This window comes from Oncorhynchus tshawytscha, unplaced genomic scaffold (assembly GCF_018296145.1).
Source record: "Oncorhynchus tshawytscha isolate Ot180627B unplaced genomic scaffold, Otsh_v2.0 Un_contig_3849_pilon_pilon, whole genome shotgun sequence".
Classification (NCBI taxonomy): Eukaryota; Metazoa; Chordata; class Actinopteri; order Salmoniformes; family Salmonidae; genus Oncorhynchus; species Oncorhynchus tshawytscha.
In genome coordinates this window covers 1-12,500 of record NW_024607356.1, presented here as the reverse complement: position 1 = coordinate 12,500, position 12,500 = coordinate 1, and the positions used below count along the sequence as shown (strand labels likewise).

Genomic DNA, 12,500 nt, shown 5'->3' with positions numbered 1-12,500 from the left:
CCATAAAGGGCAATGGGCTCTATGACTGATTCAAGTATTTTTAGCCAGATCCTAATTGGTATGTTGAAATTTATGTTTCTTTTGATGGCATAGAATGCCCTTCTTGCCTTGTCTCTCAGATCGTTCACAGCTTTGTGGAAGTTACCTGTGGTGCTGATGTTTAGGCCAAGGTATGTATAGTTTTTGTGTGCTCTAGGGCAACAGTGTCTAGATGGAATTTGTATTTGTGGTCCTGGTGACTGGACCTTTTTTGGAACACCATTATTTTGGTCTTACTGAGATTTACTGTCAGGGCCCAGGTCTGACAGAATCTGTGCATAAGATCTAGGTGCTGCTGTAGGCCCTCCTTGGTTGGTGACAGAAGCACCAGATCATCAGCAAACAGCAGACATTTGACTTTCTAGTAGGGGGAGGCCGGGTGCTGCAGACTTTTCTAGTGCCCTCGCCAATTCGTTGATATATATGTTGAAGAGGGTGGGGCTTAAGCTGCATCCCTGTCTAACCCCACGACCCTGTGTGAAGAAATGTGTGTTTTTTTGCCAATTTTAACCGCACACTTGTTGTTTGTGTACATGGATTTTATAATGTCGTATGTTTTACCCCCAACACCACTTTCCATCAGTTTGTATAGCAGACCCTCATGCCAGATTGAGTCGAAGGCTTTTTTGAAATCAACAAAGCATGAGAAGACTTTGCCTTTGTTTTGGTTTGTTTGATTGTCAATTAGGTGTGCAGGGTGAATACATGGTCTGTTGTACGGTAATTTGGTAATTTGGTAAAAAGCCAATTTGACATTTGCTCAGTACATTGTTTTCATTGAGGAAATGTACGAGTCTGCTGTTAATAATAATGCAGAGGATTTTCCCAAGGTTACTGTTGACACATATTCCACGGTAGTTATTGGGGTCAAATTTGTCTCCACTTTTGTGGATTGGGGTGATCAGTCCTTGGTTCCAAATATTGGGGAAGATGCCAGAGCTAAGTATGATGTTAAAGAGTTTTAGTATAGCCAATTGGAATTTGTTGTCTGTATATTTGATCATTTCATTGAGGATACCATCAACACCACAGGCCTTTTTGGGTTGGAGGGTTTTTATTTTGTCCTGTAACTCGTTCAAGGTAATTGGAGAATCCAGTGGGTTCTGGTAGTCTTTAATAGTTGATTCTAAGATCTGTATTTGATCATGTATATGTTTTTGCTCTTTATTCTTTATCTTTATTCTGATTTCTGACATGCTGTTCCTTCTTTTTCCGTAGTGTATTTCTGTATTGTTTTAGTGATTCACCATAGTGAAGGCGTAGACTCAGGTTTTCCGGGTCTCTATGTTTTTGGTTGGACAGGTTTCTCAATTTCTTTCTTAGATTTTTGCATTCTTCATCAAACCATTTGTCATTATTGTTAATTTTCTTCGGTTTTCTATTTGAGATTTTTAGATTTGATAGGGAAGCTGAGAGGTCAAATATACTGTTAAGATTTTCTACTGCCAAGTTTACACCTTCACTATTACAGTGGAACGTTTTACCCAGGAAATTGTCTAAGAGGGATTGAATTTGTTGTTGCCTAATTGTTTTTTGGTAGGTTTCCAAACTGCATTCCTTCCATCTATAGCATTTCTTAATGTTACTCAGTTCCTTTGGCTTTGATGCCTCATGATTGAGTATTGCTCTGTTTAAGTAGACTGTGATTTTGCTGTGGTCTGATAGGGGTGTCAGTGGGCTGACTGTGAACGCTCTGAGAGACTCTGGGTTGAGGTCAGTGATAAAGTAGTCTACAGTACTACTGCCAAGAGATGAGCTATAGGTGTACCTACCATAGGAGTCCCCTCGAAGCCTACCGTTGACTATGTACATACCCAGCGTGCGACAGAGCTGCAGGAGTTGTGACCCGTTTTTGTTGGTTATGTTGTCATAGTTGTGCCTAGGGGGGCATATGGGGGAGGGAATGCTGTCACCTCCAGGCAGGTGTTTGTCCCCCTGTGTGCTGAGGGTGTCAGGTTCTTGTCCGGTTCTGGCATTTAGGTCACCACAGACTAGTACATGTCCCTGGGCCTGGAAATTATTGATTTCCCCCTCCAGGATGGAGAAGCTGTCTTCATTAAAATATGGGGATTCTAGTGGGGGGGATATAGGTAGCACACAGGAGGACATTTTTCTCTGTTAGGATAATTTCTTTTTGAATTTCTAGCCAAATGTAGAATGTTCCTGTTTTGATTAATTTAATGGAGTGAGTTAGGTCTGCTCTATACCAAATTAGCATACCCCTGAGTCCCTTCCCTGTTTCACACCTGGTAGTTTGGTGGATGGGACTACCAGCTCTCTGTAACCTAGAGGGCAACCAGTGGGTCCATCTCCTCTATACCAGGTTTCTTGCAGGATGACAATGTCTGTATTACCGATTTCTTTGGTGAAGTCCGGGTTTCTGCTCTTTAGGCCAAAGGCAGATGACCTCAGGCCTTGGATATTCCAGGATAATATAGTGAAGGCTTTTTGTTCCATAGAGTGTCCAATGTTGTTGGTCGTGGTTTAGCCTCAGGCCAGTAAGTGTGAGCAGAGCCTGCTGAGCATCTGGTACATGCCATTGGCTTGGGCGAGTGTGAGAGTGGGGGTTGGGACTGTTTGCCCGCTCACTACCTGGGCGTATGTGTGGCTTCTCATGTCTCTCTCCTGTCTCTTCTCTCTTTCTCTCTCTCCAGCGCTCTGCACAGTCAGCAGTGGAGGACAGTGATCAGATCTTTACTGAGCTGATCCGCTCCATTGAGAGAAGGAGCTCTGAGGTGAAGGAGCTGATCAGAGCCCAAGAGAAGGCTCAAGTGAGTCAAGCTGAAGGACTCCTGGAGCAACTGAAGCAGGAGATAGCTGAGCTGAGGAAGAGAAGCACTGAGCTGGAGCAGCTCTCACACACAGAGGATCACATCCATTTCCTCCAGGTAACTAAACTGTCTTGTTACATGTGATATGAAATTAACTTCATGTGAAACTATTCATCTTAATCATTATGTTGCCCTGTCTGTCTCTCCCTCTCTGTCCCTCTTTCCCTGTCTCTCTGTCTGTCCGTCCCTCCCTCTCTGTCTGTCTGTCACTCTCTCTCTCTGTCATCCTCTCTCTCTGTCCGTCCCTCTCTCTCTGTCTGTCCTTTCTCCCTCTGGTCTGGCCCTCTCTCTGTCTGTCCCTCTCTCTCTCTGTGTCCCTCTCTCTCTGTCTTGTCCCTCTCTCTCTTCTGTCCGCCCTGGAGATCTCCACTCTGTCTCTGTCCCCCCTCTCTCTCTCTGTCCGTCCCTCTCTCTCTGCTGTGTCCGCCACTCTTTCTCCCTCTCTGTCTCCCTCTCTCTCTCTCTGTGTCCGTCCCTCTCTCCCTCTCTGTCTGTCTGTCCCTGAGCCTTTTGGCTCTCTGTCCCAGAAGGTCTGTCCCTCTCTCTCTGTCTGTCCCTCTCTCTCTGTCCGTCCCTCTCTCTCTGTCCGTGTCCTCCCTCTCTCTGTCCGTCCCTCTCTCTCTGTCCGTCCCTCTCTCTCTCTGAGAGTCCCTCTTCTCCCCTCTCTCTCTGTCTGTCTCTCTGCTGTCTGTCCCTCTCTCTGTCTGTCCCTCTCTCTCTCTGTCTGTCCCTCTCTCTCCCTCTCTCTCTGTCTGTCCCTCTCTCTCTGTCTGTCCCTCTCTCTCTGTCTGGGTGCTGAGGTGGGCTGTCTCTGTCTTCTCTCTGTGGTCCCTCTCTCTGTCTGTCCCTGTCTGTCCCTCTGTCTCTGTCACCCCCTCTCTCTGTCCCCCTCTCCCTCTCTCTCTCCTCCATCCCCTCTCTCTGTCTGTCCTCTCCTCTGTCTGTCCCTCTCTCTCTGTCTGTCCTCCACTCAGCAGTCTGTCTGTCCCCTCTCTCTCTGTCTGTCCCTCTCTCTCTCCTCTGTCCGTCCCTCTCTCTCTCTCTCAGTCCCTCTCTCTCTCTCTTGTCCGTAAATCTCTTTGTCCGTCCCTCTCTCTTTGTCCGTCCCTCTCTCTTTGTCCGTCCCTCTCTCTCTGTCCCCCTCTCTCTCTCTGTGAGTGGTCTCTCTCTGTCTGTCTGTCCCTCCTTTGATTAGATCTGTCTCTGTCCCTCTCTCTCTGTCCGTCCCATCTGTCTCTCTCCCTCTGATCTTTCCCCCTCTCTCTCTGTCTCTGTCTGTCCCTCTCTCTCTGTCCGTCCCTCTCTCTCTGTCCGTCCCTCTCTCTGTCTGTCCTCCCTCTCTCTGTCTGTCCGCCCTGTCTTTCTCTCTGTCTGTCCCTCTCTCTCTGTCCGTCCCTCTCTCTCTGTCTGTCCCTCTCTCTGTAATAGTCCCCTCTCAAAGTTCCAGTGTCCGTCCCTCCCTCTCTCTCTGTCCGTCCCTCTCTCTCTCCCTCTCTCTCTGTCCGCCCTCTCTTCTGTCTCCCTCTCTCTCTGTCCCTCTCTCTCTGTCCTCCCTCTCTCTTTGTCAGTCCCTCTCTCTCTCTGTCTGTCCCTCTCTCTCTGTCCTAATGTCCCTCACGCCGGTGCTCTTTGAAGGTGTATCCCTCTTCTCTCTTTCCGTCCCTCTCTCTCTCTGTCTGGCCCTCCTCTCCTTATCTCTCTCTGTTGTCTGTCTATCTCTTCTTGGCTTTTGGAAATAAATATTTCCCTCTCTCTCTCTGTCCTTCCCTCTCAGGTCTCTGTCCGTCCCTCTCTCTCTCTGTCCAGTCCCTCTCTCTCCTTCTGTCTCTGTCCCCTCTCTCTCTCTTGTCCTTCCCTCTCTCTCTCTGTCCGTCCCTTCGCTGTCTGTTGTCCCTTTCTCTGTCCTTCCCTCTCTCTCTGTCCTTCCCTCTCTCTCTCTGTCCTTCCCTCTCTCTCTGTCTTCCCTCTCTCTGTCCGTCCCTCTTCTGAAAAATCTCTCTGTCCTTCCCTCTTTGTCTCTGGTTTCACTCTCTGCTCCGTCCCCCTCTCTCTCTGTCCGAATTCTCGCTCTCTGCTCTCTCTCTGGTCTCTCTTTCTCTTCTTCTTAAGTCTCTTCTCTCTCTCCAGAGTCGGAGTCCTCTCTCTCTCTCTCCTCCAGTCTCTCTCTCTCTCTCTCCAGAGTTATCAGTCTCTCTCTCTCTCTCTCCAGAGTTATCAGTCTCTCTCTCTCTCTCTCCAGAGTTATATCCTCTCTCTCTCTCTCTCTCAGAGTTATCAGTCCCTCTCTCTCTCTCTGTCCCTCAGTCTCTCTCTCTCTGTCCAGAGTTATCAGTCTCTCTCTCTCTCTCTCTCCAGTTATCAGTCTCTCTCTGTCTCTCTCTCAGAGTTATCAGTCTCTCTCTCTCTCTCTCTCCAGAGTTATCAGTCTCTCTCTCTCTCTCCAGAGTTATCAGTCTCTCTCTCTCTCTGTCTCTCCAGAGTCTCTCAGTCTCTCTCTCTCTCTCTCTCTCCAGAGTTATCAGTCTCTCTCTCTCTCTCCAGAGTTATCAGTCTCTCTCTCTCTCCCTCTCCAGAGTTATCAGTCTCTCTCTCTCTCTCCAGAGTCCAGTCTCTCTCTCTCTCTCTCTCTCCAGAGTTATCAGTCTCTCTCTCTCTCTCTCTCCAGAGTTATCAGTCCCTCTCTCTCTGTCTCTCCAGAGTTATCAGTCTCTCTCTCTCTCTCCAGAGTTATCAGTCTCTCTCTCTCTCTCTCTCTTCTCAGTCTCTCTCTCTCTCTCCAGAGTTATCAGTCTCTCTCTCTCTCTCTCCAGAGTTATCAGTCTCTCTCTCTCTCTTATCAGTCTCTGTCTCTCTCTCCAGAGTTATCAGTCTCTCTCTCTCTCTCCAGAGTTATCAGTCTCTCTCTCTCTCTCAGAGTTATCAGTCTCTCTCTCTCTCTCTCCAGAGTTATCAGTCTCTCTCTCTCTCTCCAGAGTTATCAGTCTCTCTCTCTCTCTCCTCTCTCAGAGTCTCTCTCTCTCTCTCTCTCTCTCTCTCCAGAGTCCAGTCTCTCTCTCTCTCCAGAGTTATCAGTCTCTCTCTCTCTCTCCAGAGAGTTATCAGTCTCTCTCTCTCTCCAGAGTTATCAGTCTCTCTCTCTCTCCAGAGTTATCAGTCTCTCTCTCTCTCTCTCCAGAGTTATCTCTCTCTCTCTCTCTCTCTCCAGAGTTATCAGTCTCTCTCTCTCTCTCTCCAGAGTTCTCTCAGTCTCTCTCTCTCTCTCCAGAGTTATCAGTCTCTCTCTCTCTCTCTCCAGAGTTATCAGTCTCTCTCTCTCTCTCCCAGAGTTATCAGTCTCTCTCTCTCTCTCTCTCCCAGAGTTATCAGTCTCTCTCTCTGTCTCTCTCCAGAGTTATCAGTCTCTCTCTCTCTCTCTCTCCAGAGTTATCAGTCTCTCTCTCTCTCTCTCTCTCTCAGAGTTATCAGTCTCTCTCTCTCTCTCTCCAGAGTTATCAGTCTCTCTCTCTCTCTCCAGAGTTATCAGTCTCTCTCTCTCTCTCCAGAGTCAGTCTCTCTCTCTCTGTCTCTTATCAGTCTCTCTCTCTCTCTCTCCAGAGTTATCAGTCTCTCTCTCTCTCTCTCTCTCTCCAGAGTTATCAGTCTCTCTCTCTCTGTCTCTCCAGAGTTATCAGTCTCTCTCTCTCTCTCTCCAGAGTTATCTCTCTCTCTCTCTCTCTCCAGAGTTATCAGTCTCTCTCTCTCTCTCTCTCTCCAGAGTTATCAGTCTCTCTCTCTCTCTCTCTCTCTCTCTCCAGAGGTATCAGTCTCTCTCCAGTATCAGTGTATCTTCAGACTTACCCAGCATCGTTGTCCGTCCTCTTCAGTACTTTGGAGATGTGAGTAAGACTGTGTCTGAACTGAGAGAGAAACTAGAAGACTTCCTTAAAGGAGAATGGACCAAGATCTCCACTACAGGTGTGTTGAAAACAATAAGAACATCAACTTTAGACCATTGAAAGTTCCCTACTAGTCATATACATGTGGAATATGGTCTGATGATAACATTCCCTCTCTCTGTCAATGTGTTTGTGTGTCTGTAGTGAATATAGTGGATGTTGTACTGCCTCCAGAGCCCAAGACCAGAGAACAGTTGTTACAATGTGAGTCTCTTTATTGTGAAGTAACTAACAGTCTCTTTTTACTGACACTCCTAACAATCCCTCTAGAAATATATAGCAATAGTAGATCTAATCAAAGACTGGGTATCTATCTGACTCCTCATATTTCTCTGATTTGATCTCTGCTGTGCTCTAATCAAAGACAGGGTAGATACAGTATCTGACTTAACTTATTGTTCTGACTCCCCTCATTGGTCTCTGCTCTTCTCCCAGATTCCTGTCAGCTCACACTGGACCCAAACACAGCACAGACAAACCTCTCTCTGTCTAAAGGGAACAGAAAGGTGACCTGTACAGGCCAAGTCCAACCATATCCTGACCATCCAGACAGATTCACCAACTACAGGCAGGTTCTGTGTAGAGAGGGTCTGTCTGGACGCTGTTACTGGGAGGTGGAGAGGACTGGTGATGTTGTTACAGCAGTCTCATATAAAGACATCAGCAGAACAGAGGATGATGGTGGATTTGGATACAATAACAAGTCCTGGAGTTTACTGTGCTATAGAGGTGGTTATTGTTTCAGACACAATAATGTTGAGACTAAAGTATCAGGCCCTCAGTCCTCCAGAGTAGGAGTGTACCTGGATCACAAGGCAGGTACTCTGTCCTTCTACAGTGTCTCTGACACAATGACCCTCCTCCACAGAGTCCAGACCACATTCACTCAGCCCCTCTATCCTGGGTTTTAGTCTCTATGATTATAATGATACTGCTGAGCTGGTTAAACTGTAAACTGATTTGTTATTAATTAAAATTCAATACAATGTTTTAATCTTGTACATTTCCATGAATCATGATGTCTGGTGTTGATGTATATTGGTTGTCATTCAGAACCATTGATATGTTTTCTCAGTTGGTTCTCTGTCTCTATGTAATTCTCCTCAGTATCATTGATCAGCTTGTTGGCTCGGTCCTAATTGATGTGTTCTCTGTCACCTGGAGCTGCATGGAAAATGGTCCAGGAACTAAAGGACAATTCAGGACTAGTCAGCCCACTACAAGCTGGTATCACTTACTTTCTACTAAACTATATGGTCTGGTTTCCCAGACACAGATGAATCCTAGTCCTGGACTAAACAGTATGTTCAATGTAGATGTCCAGGAAACCGGCCCTAAATGTGTCATCTTTCATCCTCCCATACTGCTCAGTCCAGCAACATTAAACCTGTCCAGCAGGTGGTGCTGTTGACCAAACAATAAAACCAGCAGATATCTTGACTTGCCACTCAGTATATCAGTAATGTTCAGAATAGTACTTTAATATCATTGGAGATTGATGGTCTTTTTAATCCACTATCCAGAGTCAGGAACAGATGAAGTTAGGTCTGCTACTGTTCAGTGATTAAATATGATTTATGGTGATGGGAAATAATAAACACTCAACTTCATCTAGTAATAGTTTTCCTTTGTTATTTATTCCAAGGTGTGTCTTTAACTTGTAAATGTATTGTGTGGAGGTGAGCTAGTGGTGTGGCTGATAGAATAGAATGAAAAGGGAGGAGGGGAGGAAGAGGGGAGGAGGGGCTGTTCAAGTGAAGGGCTGTTCAAGAAACCAGATGAGGAAGAGGAAGATGTTCAGGGAATTACTGTCTCTGTTCCAAATGGTTCCCTATTCCCTACGTAGTGCACTACGGTGCTTCTGACCAGGTCTAAAGTAGTGTTCTACTTACTTGTTAAGACTTCCTCTCATTGAACTGGGCCTCATTCTAAATGGTCACTTTGTATTGATAGTCCATACTGGTCTTTACTATGGTTCTACATACAGTATCTGTATTGATAGTCCATACTGGTCTTTACTATGGTTCTACATACAGTACCTGTATTGATAGTCCATACTGGTCTTTACTAAAAATCTGTAAAACCCTATGGACCTGAAAGGGACTGCAGTGTGCTCCAGTCTCCAGCAGGGGGCAGTAAAACCTATGGACCTGAAAGGGACTGCAGTGTGCTCCAGTCTCCAGCAGGGGGCAGTAAAACCCTATGGACCTGAAAGGGACTGCAGTGTGCTCATAATTACAGTCTCCAGCAGGGGGCAGTAAAACCCTATGGACCTGAAAGGGACTGCAGTGTGCTCCAGTCTCCAGCAGGGGGCAGTAAAACCCTATGGACCTGAAAGGGACTGCAGTGTGCTCCTGTCTCCAGCAGGGGGCAATAAAAACCTATGGACCTGAAAGGGACTGCAGTGTGCTCCAGTCTCCAGCAGGGGCCAATACAATCCTATGGACCTGAAAGGGAAAGTGAGGAGTACATATCATAGGTGAATTTACATTGATGTTTCCACAGAGACCTGAATCATATCCACGAGGCACCAAACTGAAGAAAATGAACTGAAACAGGTCTAACTGAACTAAAATGAGTTTTTGTCTTCTGTTGCTAAATGTTTTGCTACAGTGTTCTCTAATCAATACGACCCTGGATTCAAATACTATTTGAAATTTTACAAAATACTTTGAGCATTTCCTTTGTCCTCCAGGTGGGCGGGGTTTGTTTGTACTTTTAGGACTTTTCTATTGGTTCCATTACAACAAACTCAATCAAACACTGCTTATTAAATCTTCAACATTATTTTAACGCAGGTCTGTTTCCACGTGCAATAAGCTTGTAACGTCTTGTATGATCTCATCAGGTAAAGGTGTGTCAAATGGAAGGACAAGTCTCACCACTGAGAGGAAAACATCACTGGTCCACCTCTGCATCAGGTCAGCTATGTTGATCAGTACTGTCCCAGGGATGCTGGGAGCAGAGATGAACTCCCCTGACCTGGTACCACCTATGGAGTTGTCATTTTAATATCAGTTTAACCCCATTACTGCTATAACACATAAACCATGTTAACCTCTTGAATCTATGGGGGCGCTATTTCATTATTGGATAAAAAAAACGTGCCCGTTTTAAGCGCAATATTTTGTCACGAAAAGATGCTCGACTATGCATATAATTGACAGCTTTGGAAAGAAAACACTCTGACGTTTCCAAAACTGCAAAGATATTAACTGTGAGTGCCACAGAACTCATGCTACAGGCGAAACCAAGATGAAACTTCAAACAGGAAATGAGCAGAAGTTTTGAGGCTCTGTTTTCCATTGTCTCCTTATATGGCTGTGAATGCGCCAGGAATGAGCTTAGACTTTCTGCCATTTCCAGGTGTCGGCAGCATTGTGACGTATTTGTAGGCATATCATTGGAAGAGTGGCCATAAGAGACTACATTTACCAGGGGTCCGCCCGGTGTCCTTTGTCTAAATTGGTGCGTAATCTTCAGCTGCAGGCATTTTCTCCTGGGATTCAGAAGGGAAAGCACACTTCCACGAACGATATATCATCGAAGAGATATGTGAAAAACACCTTGAGGATTGATTCTAAACAACGTTTGCCTTGTTTCAGTCGATATTATGGAGTTAATTTGGAAAAAGTTTGGCGTTTTGATGACTGAATTTTCCTTTTTTTTTTTGGTAGCCAAACGTGACGCACCAAACGGAGCGATTTCTCCTAAACAAATAATCTTTCAGGAAAAACTGAGCATTTGCTATCTAACTGAGAGTCTCCTCATTGAAAACATCTGAAGTTCTTCAAAGGTAAATGATTTTATTTGAATGCTTTTCTTGTTTTTGTGAAAATGTTGCCTGCTGAATGCTAACGCTAAATGCTACGCTAGCTATGAATACTGTTACACAAATGCTTGTTTTCCTATGGTTGAGAAGCATATTTTGAAAATCTGAGATGACAGTGTTGTTAACAAAAGGCTAAGCTTGAGAGCTAGCATATTAATTTCATTTCATTTGCGATTTTCATGAATAGTTAACGTTGCGTTATGGTAATGGGCTTCCCACCCACCTTCCACCTCCCATACCACTGGTGCTATCAGCCTTGAGGCGGGAAGAATGGGAGTCGGTCGGAGTCGTGACAGTATGTGAGAACATTGATATAATTAATAGATGTACTTAGCTACAAAAAGACTGGGTACTGGGTACTGGGTAATTTGACCCAGACTGGGTACTGGGACTGACTGGTAATAAGACCCAGACTGGGTACTGGGTAATTTGTATTTCGGCTTTGATGGCAGATTTGAAACCTGTGATCAAAACGACTGTAATGGCTGTCGTCCTCCTCTCCTGAGGAGTCATAGGAGGATCGGAGGACCAATGAGCAGCGTGGTAAGTGTCCTAATGATAATAAGATATAAACTGAGGAGGAGTAATAGGAAGGATCGGAGGACCAATGAGCAGCGTGGTAAGTGTCCATAATGTTTATAATAAGATATAAACTGAGGAGGTAATAGGAAGGATCGGAGGACCAATGAGCAGCGTGGTAAGTGTCCATAATGTTTATAATAAGATATAAACTGAGGAGGAGTAATAGGAAGGATCGGAGGACCAATGCAAAGTGCAGCGTGGTAATAGGAAGGATGTCCATAATGTTTATAATAAGATATAAACTGAGGAGGAGTAATAGGAAGGATCGGAGGACCAATGCGCAGCGTGGTAAGTGTCCATAATGTTTATAATAAGATATAAACTGAGGAGGAGTAATAGGAAGGATCGGAGGACCAATGCGCAGCGTGGTAAGTGTCCATAATGTTTATAATAAGATATAAACTGAGGAGGAGTAATAGGAAGGATCGGAGGACCAATGCGCAGCGTGGTAAGTGTCCATAATGTTTATAATAAGATATAAACTGAGGAGGAGTAATAGGAAGGATCGGAGGACCAATGCGCAGCGTGGTAAGTGTCCATAATGTTTATAATAAGATATAAACTGAGGAGGAGTAATAGGAAGGGATCGGAGGACCAATGCGCAGCGTGGTAAGTGTGTTGATACTGTGGGATTTATTTTGGATGGGGTCTTTTCAATTCAGTTGTAAATTGGGTTTGCAGAAGGATGGAAATGTTTGGAAGGTTTTGAAATGGTTTGTGAAGGACAGGGAAAGAAAAGGGAGAAGAAATATTTAATGGTGTCAAATGCCCTGTATCCTGACTTTCTGGTGAGACCAGAACAATCTCACTAGAAATGATAGAAACAGGTGGGATTTAATTATACAATTTAATCTATTTAATCATTGCTTTATGAGATAAGTTGATAAGTTATTCAAATTAGTTTATTTTTTATTTAATAACATGTTTTGAATCATGTTGGAGACTGGAGCACACTGCAGTCCCTTTCAGGTCCATAGGGTTTTACTGCCCCCTGCTGGAGACTGGAGCAACAGTCCCTTTCAGGTCCATAGGGTTTTACTGCCCCCTGCTGGAGACTGGAGCACACTGCAGTCCCTTTCAGGTCCATAGGGTTTTACTGCCCCTGCTGGAGACTGAGCACACTGCAGCCCCTTTCAGGTCCATAGGGTTTTTACTGCCCCTGCTGGAGACTGGAGCACACTGCAGTCCCTTTCAGGTCCATAGGGTTTTACTGCCCCCTGCTGGAGACTGGAGCACACTGCAGTCCCTTTCAGGTCCATAGGGTTTTACTGCCCCCTGCTG

At 45.3% G+C, this 12,500-nt stretch overlaps 1 pseudogene; it reads left to right on the top strand.

Moving 5' to 3' along the window:
* LOC121842444 overlaps positions 1–8,423 on the top strand; it is a 15,621-nt pseudogene extending 7,198 nt beyond the window's left edge.
* The last annotated feature ends 4,077 nt before the right edge of the window (positions 8,424–12,500 follow it).